Source organism: Apium graveolens, chromosome 1 (assembly GCF_009905375.1).
Source record: "Apium graveolens cultivar Ventura chromosome 1, ASM990537v1, whole genome shotgun sequence".
NCBI classification, from domain to species: Eukaryota; Viridiplantae; Streptophyta; class Magnoliopsida; order Apiales; family Apiaceae; genus Apium; species Apium graveolens.
Window position 1 is genome coordinate 83,481,201 of NC_133647.1, and position 15,267 is coordinate 83,496,467.

Here is a 15,267-nt window from a genome sequence, read left to right on the forward strand (position 1 = left end):
TATGTTTAATCCAAGTGCTAATACTATTAAGTCAATCCATGTAGTAGGTATAACCTCAGAATCTAGATCAAACTTAATTACTGATAAGAGTGATAGGTTCACACAAAGTCGGTAAATATTGGTTCAATGACTCAGAAACAGCTTAAGCAAACGCTGAAGGACTTACACATGAAAGAAAAGAGGAAAAGGTCTAGGAAAAATAAGAATGGCAAGGTAGGTGTTAATAATAATTGAAATTATGTAACTCCTCCTAATGCACCAAGAAAGACCAATTCAAACTGTGGTAGCACTAATCATCTTGCTAATTCTTGCAGGAAGAATAAAAGATAAATACTGTTTCTTCTAAATCAAAGTTTAGGAATAGAAAAGTTAGATATAAACCACAGAGTCCTTGTTTTCATTATGGTAGTGTTAGGCACTCTATTTATACATGTAAAGAGTATCACATTTTGTATTATGATTATTATAAACTGAAACCCTCTTTAGTTAAAGCAAAATCTGGTTCTGCATGTATAAATACTGATAGTAAGAATGTTAACATAAACTCTGATAAAAAGTCTTCTGCTGCATATGTTAACAAAATTAAAAAGGCCAAAGGATCCAAGCAAGTCTTGGTCCTTAAAAATACTAACTGATTCAAATTGCTGATTGTAGGGTAACATGATGAATACTCTAGTCTTGGACAGTGGATGCTCAGGACACATGACTGGTTATAAATCTTTGTTATCAGAATTTAAGGAGAAGGCTGGCTCAAGTGTTTCTTATGGAGATGGCAACTTAGGAAAAATCTTGGGATATGGCAAAATCAAAATTGGAAATGTCATTATTAAAAATGTAGCTCTAGTTGCAGGATTCAAGCATAATCTGATCAGTGTGAGTCAAATTTGTGACAAAGGTTACCATGTCAACTTTAATGAGGAGCATTATGAAATTGTCAGTAAGTCTGATAGCAAGATTGCATTGACTGGTGTACGACATGGTAGTTTATATGAAGCCAGGGTCTCCATAAGTATTGATGAATCAAAAGTTTGTCTACTGAGTAGAGCATTTATGGAAGACAGCTGGAACTTACATAAAAGACTTTCTCACCTCAACTTCAACAATATCAATGAACTTGTGAGGAAAGATCTTGTGAGAGGATTTCCCAATGCAGTGTTTACTCCTGATGGCTTATATGATTCATGCCAGAAAGCCAAGCAAAGGAAAACATCTTTCAAGAGTAAAACTGAATCCTCCATTCTTGAACCATACCATCTACTTCATATTGATCTCTTTAGTCCAGTGAATGTTATGTCAATTTCCAAGAAGAGGTATGCATATGTAATTATTGATGAATATACAAGATACACATGGGTGTATTTTCTTCACATCAAGGATGAATCTCCATCCATTCTTCTTGATCACATGAGGGAGTTGGAAAAAGGATCAACATACAAAGTGAAGATCATCAGAAGTGATAATGGAACTGAATTCAAGAATAGCTCTATGGAAGAGTTCTGCAAACTTAAGGGGATAAAACAAGAGTTTTCTGCTCCTAAAACTCCACAACAAAATGGAGTTGTTGAAAGAAAGAATAGAACTCTTATAGAAGCTGCAAGAACCATGCTAGAAGAAGCAAGATTGCCTACATACTTCTGGGCTAAGGCTGTGCAAACTGCTTGCTTCACCCAAAATGCAACATTGATCAACATGCATGGAAAAACACCATTTGAGACGGTGAAGTGAAAGAAGCCTAATTTGAAATACTTTCATTTTTTTGGTTGTAAGTGTTTTGTTCTCAAAACTCATCCGGAGCAGCTGACAAAGTTTGATCTAAAAGATGATGAAGGAATTTATGTGGGATATCCATTATCCACAAATGCCTTCAGAGTTTACAATCTGAGAACAAGAACAATCATGGAATCTATACATGTATCTTTTGATGATAAGAAGATAACAGGTCTGAAAGATGCAATTGACCATGATAAATTGAGATTTGAAATTGAAGTACCTTATGCTGAACTTTTAAGTCCTGACTCTGATACAGTAAATCCTGATATCACTCAAAGCTTCGAGGTTCCACAGAATAGTGGAAATTCTTCTAACACTTAAGCATATGTTGAGAGGGAGCAACATGACTCAAATCCAGAGACTACTATAAGTGCTTCAACTCAAGAAACATCAGTAGAAAGATCATCAGACTCATCTTCCTCAAACTATGATGAGTCAAATACTGATAACTATGGGAACACTAATTCAGAGGGAGCATCAGGAAATAATGATGGTACAAATCAAAGAAATAACAGAGAGTTCATGGATCAAGGGGGAGGTTCATCTTTAAAGAGTCAACTTTCATCTGCAAGAAAATGGTCTAAGTCACACACACCTGACTTAATCATTGGAAACCCTGACAATAGTGTAAGAACAAGAAAAGCCACTTAGAATGAATATATCTACCATTCTTTTCTATCTCAAACTGAACCTAAGAAGGTTAAAGACGCTCTGCAAGATTCTGACTAGGTCACAGCAATGCAAGAGGAGCTCAATGAATTTGAAAGGAACAAAGTCTGGACTCTTGTGCCAAGACCAAAGAACAGATCTGTAGTTGGCACAAGGAATAAATCAAGACTGGTTACAAAGGGTTACTCACAACAAGAAGGCATTGATTATGATGAGACATATGCTCCAGTTGCAAGGCTTGAGGTAATTAGAATCTTTCTTACCTATACTGCTCACAAGAAGTTTAAGGTGTTCCAAATGGATGTGAAGAGTGCATTTTTAAATGGAGAACTTGAAGAGGAGGTTTATGTTGAACAACCTCCAGGGTTCATTGATCCAAAGTATCCTGATCATGTCTACTTACTGGATAAAGCACTCTATAGAATGAAGCAAACTCCAAGGGCCCGGTATGAAACACTTGCTCTATTTCTGCTAGAAAGTGGTTTCACAAGAGGTACAATTGACAGAACTCTCTTTTATAAATACCATGGTAAGGACTTGTTGTTAGTACAGATATATGTTGATGATATCATTTTTGGATCTACTAATGATAAACTCTATAAGAGATTTGCAAAACTAATGCAGTCCAGGTTTCAAATGAGTATGATGGGATAATTGAGTTATTTTCTGGGTTTACAAGTTAAACAGACTGAGGAAGGGATCTTCATAAATCAATCCAAATATACCAGGAATTTACTCAAAAGATTTGAAATGCAAGACTGCTCAACTGCATCAACTCTCATGGACACTGTAACCAATTTAGATTTAAATACTAGTTCTTCAGTAGAAAGAACTAACTACAAAGGTATGATTGGCTCACTCTTATATTTGACTGCTAGTAGACCTGATATCATGTATGCTACCTGTCTCTGTGCAAGGTTCCAAGCTGATCCTAGAAAACCTCATCTATTAGCTGTGAAAAGAATTATCAAGTATCTCAAAGGCACCATGAATCTGGGATTATGGTATCCTAGAGATTCAGACTTTAAGCTAATTGGATATTCAGATGCTGATTTTGCAGGATGCAAAATAGACAGAAAAAGCACTTCTGGAAGCTGCCAGTTTCTTGGTGGCAGATTGGTTTCTTGGTATAGCAAGAAACAAAAGTCAATTTCCACATCAATTGCAGAAGCAGAATACATGCTACAGGAAGCTGTTGTGCTCAGATTCTATGGATGAAAAATCAGCTGCTGGATTATAGGTTAGATTATTCTTCTATTCCTATATATTATGATAATTAAAGTGCTATTACAATGACAGGAAATCCAGTGCAACATTCAATGACTAAACACATCAGCAACAGGTACCATTTCATAAGGGAACATGTGGAAGCAGGTACAGTGAAATTGGTCTTTGTTCCAACAGATCAACAAGTAGTAGATATATTCACCAAGCCTCTCTATGAAGCTACTTTCACAAGATTGGTGAATGAATTAGGAATGATATCAATACAATTCTCAAACTCTGATAAATAAGATTGCAGATATTATTGAAGCATGGTATCTTATTATGTGTCAGTACTTGTTAGATACTGATTATTGTGATAAATGTTGATGTCATGATAACATGCAATTATCTTCCATGATCTTATGTGAAAAATGCATGTTGAACTACTGATTATGCGTACATGCTCTATTATTAGTTAAACTTGCTTTGACTAATAGATTCTATCAGTAGTTAATAAGTTCTGATAGTCGTGATTAAAATACTGAGAATGGTCAAACCATGATTGACTGTTATACTTCATTGTTTATTTTGAATTTATTCGAAATAAATTATTATGCAGTATTTTTAATTAACCAGTGAGTTAGTGGAATATCTTTTAATTGCTTAAATGGGTTAGCTACTGTTGTAAGTATCTAGTAATACTTGAGTACTTGAATTGGGAATTGGAATCTGAAGAGAGAAATTACTTTTTTTTACCTAGATACACGTAATCGTGTATTCATATTATAATTAATTATTACATGGTTAATCAAGAGTCCCTTCAGTTTCTAACTTCTTTACTATAAATTCATACCCTCCACTCTCAAAACTTCTCACTGCCTTTTCTTTCACAAATACCAAATATACTCAAATTCTTGATTCAGAATCTATGGCCACTGTCTGTTCTCTTTCCCATGGAGTTTACCGTCCAGTTAAAATTCCTAAATATGGAAGATTGTATTTCAACATCTTTCGGTTCTGGGTAATCTTTAATGGCCAAGATTATCCTCCTTCTGAGATCCCACAGTCGATTCTTAATCGACTTAACTCGGATGACACTCAGTCACTTCATCTTTTTAGAATGGACGTCCACTTTGAACAGATGGGAAGAGCTGAGGAGGCTGAGCAACGACGCCTTGAGGGTTTTATGTTTAAAATTCTATAAAATCTTGTACTCTGCTTCTTAATGATTAATGAAAATATTAATGCCTTCTTTGACTCTTTAAGTGAATAAATGACTATATGTTTACTTTCTTATTTGTGTGAATGTTTTTAAATGTTCATATTCAAATCAATACTGCATGCTTAATATCAGATGTTTTTAATAGTGCATGTGAAGAAACTAATCTCTGTTTGAGTTCATATGTTCACTACATTACAGATTGAGCAGATTATAAGAAGTAACTGATATAACAGGAGGAATTTATGATAGATTTAATTCTGAGTTCACAAGAATTATAATATTTGAGTGCAGCATTCTATCCAAATTCTTGAAACTTTCTTTTTCTCACCAAGAAAGTTGTCCACACTCAATCTCAATATCATAAATCTTATATCTTAAATTTCTTCTCACAACTAAAACACTTGAAACCTTTCTCAAATATTGCCAAAAATCAAGTGACATAATTCTTGAATTGTGATCACCACTTAGAAAAAACATTTAGTTGGTTAGAGACTACTTGCTGAGGTAGATTTTAATGATACTAACAGAGACACAAAGGTTTCATCAGTTTTTACTGAAGACTCTGTGATAGTTTTCAACAAACACATTCAAGTGTTAGTTCTTTGCAAGAAGAACAAGGTTTGAAATCATGGTACATGCAGTAACCTGATCAAATCCTCTCCAATTCGAATGGAGGTTCTCATTATTGATGTACACCTGTCATAACCACAGTGTAAACTGTGAGTTTATTTGTGGCTTCAGATTCACAAGGTATAAATACTGTTATTACTTTATTAGCATTTATTCTAAATACCGATTCAGTCTTTTCAACATTTATTTATTTTGATGTTATAAATCTTATTGGTATGATTACTTCTAGACCTTATTTAAGGACTACCTCTAGTTGTATGACCACATATTACCCTTCTTTAGCCACCTCTTATTTCTGTAGGACAATCTTTCTGAGCCTTTTTCTGTGAGATGTGTGAAAAGATTGAGAGAAAAACAGAATTAAAGAGAGGCACGATCCTTCCTGGAAAAAGGAGAGATAGATGAGAGATAGGATTTAGTAATCCTTGTGAGGAACCTCTAACTATTAAAAGTCATGAGATGTGTGGTGTGAGGAGTAGTTAGACTACTTTAAAAGAATAGAGAGAATAAGTTTTATTTGCTATATGTTTGCAGATGCACATATTACTAAAGAAACAGATGCTGAACAACAGTCTGTTGAACCTCAAGTAAACTCTGATGTACCAAGTACTGTTAATCTCCCTGCAAGTCTAAGTACTGATCTTTCTTGAAATCCATAAATTCTACTATTCCACCACATGAGACAATCCCTGTTTTTTTTTAAAAAATAGTCCATTTACTCTACATTTCCATTACCTGAGAAAATCCATGTTGTTGCTGAAGATGAAGTAGCACAACAGTCCATTCATAAAGTTTCATCCATTTTAGAATCACCACAGCATTCTATAGGAACTGAGGTCCTGGAAGTTAATCTTAAAGCTCCAATTCATTTATCTACAATACTTGAAGATATGGAGTTAACTGCTTAAGGTGTGGAAGCTTCTGAAGCTACTGGATCATATACTGCACCAATTTCTAATTCTATTCTACATGTTGAAGCTGGTAATGAAGTTCAGCAATTAGTACAAAATCCAGTTGCTATTGAAGAATCTAATGATGGTGAAGAAGCTAATATTTCTAATGCTATTATAGATCCTGAGGATGATCTTTTCTTCCCTGAAGATATGCCTATGCATGTAAGACAACAGAAAATGAAAGAGTGAGATGCTAAGAAAGAAAATGATTGTTTTGATAATCTCTCGAATGTTCATTGGAAAGATGATATATATCCTATTTCCAGAACAAAAGTTGTGGGGGTATCTGGAAATAGCAGAACAAAAGATTAAGAAGCCTGATATGCTGAATCATTTAAAAGCATCAACTTTAGTTGTCAAATCCTTACACACAGCTCAAGAAGCAACTACTACTCAAATCAATCAGATCAAAGAATCATTGACTACTTCAAGGCTAACTACTCATCAGGAAATTTAGAAACAAATTGCACCAATAGTTGTCAGGAAAACTGCAATTAAAGCTAGCCAAGCGAGATTGACAGAAGCTAAACAAGCTCAAATGTCTGATCAACTTACAGAAGTACAGAATTCGATGAAGGTGATTCTTTCTCTACTGCTTGGTGATGATGCCAAAAAGAGGGAGAAAATTGTTAAATCTAATTGCAAATAGCTGACATTGACAGATACTGATGATGAAAATCATGATGGAGGTAATAAGGAGGGACATAAGGATAGTGAAAGGAGAAGAAGTGAAGAGCTAGGTGGAGTTAGTGGTTCATCAAAAGCAATCACTAGATTTCAATCTAGACAAGGTGGTGAGATTAAGAGGAATGAAAGAAGAGTAAAATAATTAACTATGACTACAACAATGCAATAATCTTTACAAGACACAACTGCTGTTAATGAAGACCAAGGTATTCTGGAGATAGAAGCTGGTGTTGAAGCAAGTCAATATCTTCAAACTCTGAAAGTAAAAGGAAGAAATACAACTCTATTCTACATGGATCCAAAGATTCAAATATTTGACTCTGAGGTGAGTAGAATAATCTTTCCAAGAGAAAATCCTGGAGTTGATCTTGAACAACTAAGGCAAATGGAGGAAGAATTCAATAATTCCATAAAGACAACAAATGCTGATATTGCTGTTATTTCTCATGTACTTTATGAAGATGATCTTTCTAATAGACCAACCAGAGGTGTAGTTATAAGGAAAATCAGTCAGGAAGAAGATGAAAGATCTCTCAATTCACAAGTTATTGTAACTGCTCACAAGAAGTTTAAAGGAAAAGAGAAGATAAGAGAGAAGTCAAAAATTTCAAAGCCTAAAGCCAAAACTGTTGCAAAGAAGAAATTGGTGTATAAGGAAACTAAATCTCAAATACCGAGAGATCCAATCTATACAGTGTTTCAAGTTTATGATACTGAAGAAAAATATGAAGAAGAAGAAATCAGCCAAGCTCACCAAAGAAGGAAAATTTATGGAGCTAACTGGGCCGATGAACTAAAATTAATCTCTGACATTGCTCAAGTTAAGGAAGCAGTTCAGAATGAAGAGTAAAGTCTGATTTTCACTGAAGCAAGATTGAATATGCATACTTGATTCCTGCATTTAGATTATTTTGACATCATCAATTGGAACTTGTCTATATTTCCATAATGAACTGAAAGGCATATGTCATAGCCTATTTGTTTATTCGAGGATTTAGCTCAACTCAAATAAGAATGTAACAAGTAAATAGTGGATCTACCGTCAAAGAGATCTCACAAACTAATATCTGTCAAAGGATTCAGAAACAATGTTCATCTACAGACTTGAGAAATTACTTCACTGGAAGAAGTTCAAGAAATTGATCAAGCCTCAGTGATATAAATCAAGATTGTGGATTTAATCAAGTGACAGAGATCTTGTCAGGTTATTAGATAATTACAGGGATTTAATCTGAAGAAAATCAAGTTATCAAAGTCAAGACATGAAGAAACGTCACGGAAGTTAGTCACTCATGAACCAGATAGTACATCGAGTGTCAACATTGAACTGGTGGAATTCATTCATAATTTTCAGTGATTTTCAGAAGATTTTCAGAAGAGTGGTTGATGTTCAAAGAGTGGTATTAATTCTCTATTATTTAATTAAGTCATATAATTTAATTAAGAAAATAAATTATATCTATAAAGATTAATTTATTGATTAATTGAATTAATTGATTATTTAATTCTGAATTAATATTATGAATTTTCAGAATTGATTTTGACTTTTTATTCAATATTAATTCAGCATGACAATCAATTGAACTGGTATGACAATCAGATTGTCATATCGATTGTCATGCTAGTTCAGGAGATTGTCATACTGATTGTCATCATAGTTAAAGTGATTGTCATACCGATTGTCATGCTAGTTCAGGAGATTGTCATACCGATTATCATGATAGTTAAAGTGATTGTCATGCCGATTGTCATGCTAGTTCAACAGATTATCTTGCCAGTTCAAGTGGATTCTGTTGATTGAATTATTAAAGACGAGAGCAGCAGAAATTCAAAAAAACACATTTTGAATACACTCAACTACTCAAGAACAAAAAGAACAGAGCTGCACAAAACATTTCATCTTCAACTACTGAATTCAAGATCATTAATTTTTAGCTAGTTAAGTTAAATCCAAACCACTAGAAATCATTCTCTTGTTCTTGTGTAACTATCTAGCGGATCAAAATACCTAGAACTTAATCTCAAATTGCTTTTAGCATTTGATCTTTTTATTGCAAAAATAGAAAAAGTTCATGTCGAATTTATTCTAGATTTGTGATAATTTATTTGAGATTAATCCCTTGTAAACGATACCGTTATTGTAACACCTTTCAAGTTTAATAATAGTTTTATTTAACTTGAATTTTGTTTCACTTTTTTATTCCGCATTAAATTCGATTAAACGGTATAGCTTGTATTCAACCCCCCCTTCTACAAACATATTGAAGATGTGTACAAGTGCACTCCTGGTTGGTGAGTCAAAAGAGGAAGTCAATGCACCAAAGTTCATGGACTTTGCAGTTGCAGATATATTGGACTATGCAATCTCTTCTTCACAATCTCACTTCAGGTTGGTACGAACTAGTGTACTACTCAAGCAATCGTCTAGGACATGGTATGGCACTCTAACTGCAGTTACAGTTTAATATGAACTAGTAGAGTCGTTATATTAATAACTCTCTTATCACTAGGCACAAACATATTGTTTTATATGTGCAGTGATATATTGATAATGTTATATGTTGGTCTATAACAGACTTGTGCACTCGAACAGTTTTAGGAGAAAATCAAACTTCTTTCTACATTAGTGATTTCTTATTTCATTAAAATCTTTTGAAATCACTATTGTACATCATTTCTCTCAAAAGATTAAATGTATAATTTTCATTCATTATAGATCTTAAGTATATTTTATCTCTATTGCCATATGTTCTGTGATACAGGTTCAGCCTCCAATGGCCTTCTTTCATTGATAGTCATGAGGTTGAAAACCCACAACTTCTATCTCAGAATGTAAAGACAAACACAGAAACAGAACCAACCAACACTCTCTTACCAATAAAATGAAGTATGAACGAGCGTGAGGGAGATAATGCCTTAGTGCACCACATAAGGAAGGTTCTAAAGTCAACCCAACAGCTCTGTCTCCTACAAAGATGAGTAGTATTTAAACCGAGACAACTGCTAGCCCCCATACATCTTCTCAAAAAGATGTAATGGATGAAAAGGCACAAAAACAGTTACTGGATTCATCCTCTCAACAGGGTGCGTCTATTGAAATTTGCCTGCCGGCCAGGGTATCCGATGTAGTGTCACAACCTCAAACATAAAAAATTCTTGATACACAAGGAAATGTTACACACACAAAGGAGGAGTTGACGGAAACAAGAGTTTTGACCATTTTAACGTCAGATTCGATTGCTCAAGGTTCTTTAATGGACCAATTGCCTTTACAGGTGTTAGGAGAGGATATTGATCCAATAGCCATATGTCAGTGGTCAGTGTCTACCTCCCCAGGCTTAAATCCCCTGGATGCATCTGCGGATAGTGGATCTGACATAGGCGCAGATCGGCAACTTGTTGACAATGATTCAGATATTACCTAATGAGTCACAAGGAAATGTCTTCACAGACATTAGAAGGGAACTTTGATCTTTATGCTAAATTCATTGGATCATTGTTTACCTTCCCAGAGTTCAAATCTGGAACCCTAAAAGGGAAACTTGAAACTTGTAGATTATGACTCAGATTCATCTGACGAGTTTAACAAGGATGGGGATTTGCGAACTCCCATTGCACCACCTGTGACCTCCTTAAGGATGGCTAAGGTGATTTTCCTTGCAGGTACAGCTGAATTTTGGAGCTATGAGAGGAGTGATACACTTGTGAGAATGAGTGTAAACATAAGTGGAGAGAAGAGTGAAAAACATGTGAGGTACACTAAACAGAATTACACACTCACAGTGAGGAAGAAAGAGAAACTACTTGTTATTTCTTTTCCAACCAAGTGGAATATGAGAACTCCTTCAGAAAACGACATGCATTCCTTCTCTAAGGGGGAGATAAAAGCTTAAGTAATAGTTTGGAGGTTTCCTCATTTAAGGGGGAGAAATAGTAGGGAGGAAAGAAAAAGAAAAAGGTAAAGCACATGTACACTACACCTCACCATTGTTGTTTGTAACTACAGATCCTATTGTACGGGAGAGGTGGAAAACACAAGGTGATTTCCTAGTAATCAGAAGAAGTGGTTTGGTTCATCACTATTCTTCATAAGGGAAGAAGCTGTTTTCCAAAAGGGGAGTACCATTGTTTGTAACTACGGATCCTATTATACGGGAGAGGTGGTAAACGAAGGTGATCTCCTTTAAGCAGTTGATTCTCAGAGGGGGAGAAGCAAGAGAGATATGCGCTTCTCAACAGGAAGTGTGGTTGTACAAAAGAAGCTGCTGATAATTACTTCAAGACTGAGAAGTACTATCAGGCAGAGATTTGAAGAACCAAGGAAATGAAGATGAAACTACTTGAAGATATGTTCAGTCTAGAGGAACATCTATTTGGAATCTGGAAAATGTTAAATATAATCCAGAACTATTCTCCTATTTACTTTGCATTTATGTTTACATCTTTTTCTTATTTGTTAGTTGAGTTATCCTCTAGGTATTTGTTGTTATTGTCTAACAAACAAATAGGGGGAGATTGAAAGGCATATGTCATAGCCTATTTGTTTATTCGAGGATCTAACTCAACTCAAATAAGAATGTAACAAGTAAATAGTGGATCTACCGTCAAAGAGATCTCACAAAGTAACATCTGTCAAAGGATTCAGAAACAATGTTCATCTACATACTTGAGGAATTACTTCACTGGAAGAAGTTCAAGAAATTGATCAAGCCTCAGTGATATAAATTAAGATTGTGGATTTAATCAAGTGACAGAGATCGTGTCAGGGTATCAGATAATTACAGGGATTTAATCTGAAGAAAATCAAGTTGTCAAAGTCAAGACATGAAGAAACGTCACGGAAGTTAGTCACTCATGAATCAGATAGTATATCGAGTGTCAACATTGAAGTGGTGGAATTGATTCATAATTTTCAGTGATTTTCAGAAGAGTGGTTGTTGTTCAAAGAGTGGTATTAATTCTCTATTAATTAATTAAGTCATATAATTTAATTAAGAAAATAAATTACATCTGCAAAGATTAATTTATTGATTAATTGAATTAATTGATTAATTAATTCTGAATTAATATTATGAATTTTCAGAATTGATTTTGAATTTATATTCAATATTAATTCAGCATGACAATCAATTGAACTGGTATGACAATCAGATTGTCATACCGATTATCACACTAGTTCAGGAGATTGTCATACCGATTGTCATGATAGTTAAAGTGATTGTCATACCGATTGTCATGCTAGTTCAGGAGATTGTCATACCAATTGTCATGATAGTTAAAGTGATTGTCATGCCGATTGTCATGCTAGTTCAACATATTGTCTTGCCAGTTCAAGTGGATTCTATTGATTGAATTATTAAAGACGAGAGCAACAGACATTCAAAAAAACACATTTTGAATACACTTAACTACTCAAGAACAAAAAGAACAGAGCTGCACAAAACATTTAATCTTCAACTGCTGAATTCAAGATCATTAATTTCTAGCTATTTAAGTTAAATCCGAACCACTAGAAATCATTCTCTTGTTCTTGTGTAAGTATCTAGCGGATCAAAATCCCTAGAACTTAATATCAAATTGCTTTTAGCATTAGATCTTTTTATTGCAAAAATAGGCAAAAGTTCATGTCGAATTTATTCTAGATTTGTGATAACTTATTTGAGATTAATCCCTTGTAAACGATACCGTTGTTGTAACACCTTTCAAGTTTAATAATAGTTTTATTTAACTTGAATTTTGTTTCACTTTTTTATTCCGCATTAAATTCGATTAAACGGTATAGCTTGTATTCAACCCCCCCTTCTACAAACATATTGGGACCTAACATGAACAAGTTGGGGGAGATTTTTAGGAGCAATTGTTGATATCAAACAAAACATATCAGAAGTTCACATCAGAACTTATATATCAATGGATGATGATGATATCAACAGATGATGATGTTAACAGATGATGTAATCAGTATTTGTCACATCATTTGATCTTTTTGATTAGGAAAATGAAATAGGAACTCAAGGCAGTGAAGGACTTTATCTTAAAAGCATTGTATTAGGTTTCTTTGATGTTGATAGAATATGATTCCTTATACATTATGTAGCTGTGCTCTGTATAAAGATCAGATTAGGTTCATGCTATAAGCATTGTGAACATTGTTATATCTTTCGTATAACCTAGCAGCTCTCAAGGATAATTGTTCATCCTTTCGAGAGAGTATGTTTGTAATCAGTTTTTATCTCATAATATAAAACTATTGATTCCGTTGAATGTTTGTCGAAATTGATTGTATTAACTGTATTCACCCCCTTCTACAGTTGATTAAGGGCCTAACAAACTTCTATATTTAGCGAAATGAAGGTGTCATCTTTGTAGTAGATCCTGACTTCTCCTAAAGTAACAACACAAACCTTAATTATCTCCTCAGCTAACTATTTGTGATAATCATCATCTGATATGCTTTCAGGAATTGATAGAAAGTCATCATAATTGAAGCAATTCCAAAGAGCACCAGCTTCAGCTTGAATTTTTCTTGGTTTCCTTCATGCAGCCTTGAAGTGAGTTCTAGTTGGAGGTCTGAATGAAGGTGGTTTAAATATTTTCGTAAGAGAGACTTGGCTAGTTGTGATAGGGATTTTTAGTAGAGAGTGTGTAGTTGGCTTGTATAGGTACTTAGGTTTATGGGTTTGGATTAATTGAGATTTTGTTTGGCTAGGTTTTTGTGTTTGGGTTGATAAAGTTTCTGATGTTTGGATTTTCATGAGTTTTCTTAGTCTTCTTCTTATTTTCCCCATCTTTCTTTTTCTTCTTCCCGTCATCCTTCCCTTTCTTCACCTCCTTTTCCTTCTTTTTATCATCCACCTTACTGCCAGTTGCTTTGCAAGAATGACTTGGATTTGAGCCAGAAGATTTATGCTCATCTTTCTTCTGCTCATCATCATCCAAATCATCTTTGTGTATTAATCTGAGTCATTGGCAGCATGGCTTCAGCAATTTTCAAGTACTTAGCAATAATTTTCAGCATCTCCACATCTTTAAATGTCTTGAATTTCTTTGTCTTCAAATCAGTTTTCAAGATCATCAACAGCTTTTTGTTGCCCATGACACAGTACTTTAGAATTTGGAAGTATTAGAACCTTTTGGTGTTAGGATAGATGTTGGCCACTCCATTGCTTGACTATAGGTAGGCTTCATAAAATGCACCTATTTGACCCTTTTTGAGCTCATTAAGTAGGATAGTGTCCTATGGAATCACCATATTCAATTTGTTGATAAAGATATCCAGGTCAGATGCTCTTCTTGATTGTAGGAAAGAAAGAGACACATGCATACATCTATCCACCCCTGAGTCATTGACATTTACAACCACCCTCTTTTCCCGGGAAAGTTTCCTAGTCATCAACACCACCACCCTCAGGAAGTTGATATGTTTATCCACAGCTTTCTTGTATGTAAAGTGCTTGAAATTTAGAGAGACTCTTAATGCTTCTAGAAGTTCACCAAATTCCTTGTCAAGGAAGGGTCCTTCAGCTGCCATCTTGAGTCTGTCCAAACCAACATCATCTTTATTTTGACTTGAAACTTGAATGGCTTTTATCTTAGACTCTATCTCCCTCTTAGTCTTAGTTACATTCATGGTAGAAGGTTGAGGGATTTGGGTCCTGACTTGTTGAGGAGTTTGATAAAGGGGTATTTTCAAAGCTCCCATAATAGCTCTCAATGACACTGATGTATGCATTTTTAAGTATTTCTGAGAGTCTATTAGAGACTTGATGTCATGTTGCTGACTTTGCACAAGAGAGGTGAGCTGCGAGACTTGAGTTGACAAAGATGTGTTAGAGGCTTGAAGATCTGTTACTTGAGCTTGAAAATTTTGGATTTGGAGGTTTATCGATGTAGAAGGTATGGATTGTGAACTGGATGCAAAGATAGTACCAAGAGAATTCTGAACAACATTCTTGATCTCCTCCATTACCAAGGCTGATGGTTCATATATAGCAGCGTACAACTGATCCAGTTTGACCTTGGTGTTATTATTTTTGGTGATTTGAGTCTGGATTACATTATGCAATGCTATGAAAGAATCCCTCAGTTTGGAGATGTTTTCTTCTACAGGTGCACGAGAGAGAGTTTGAA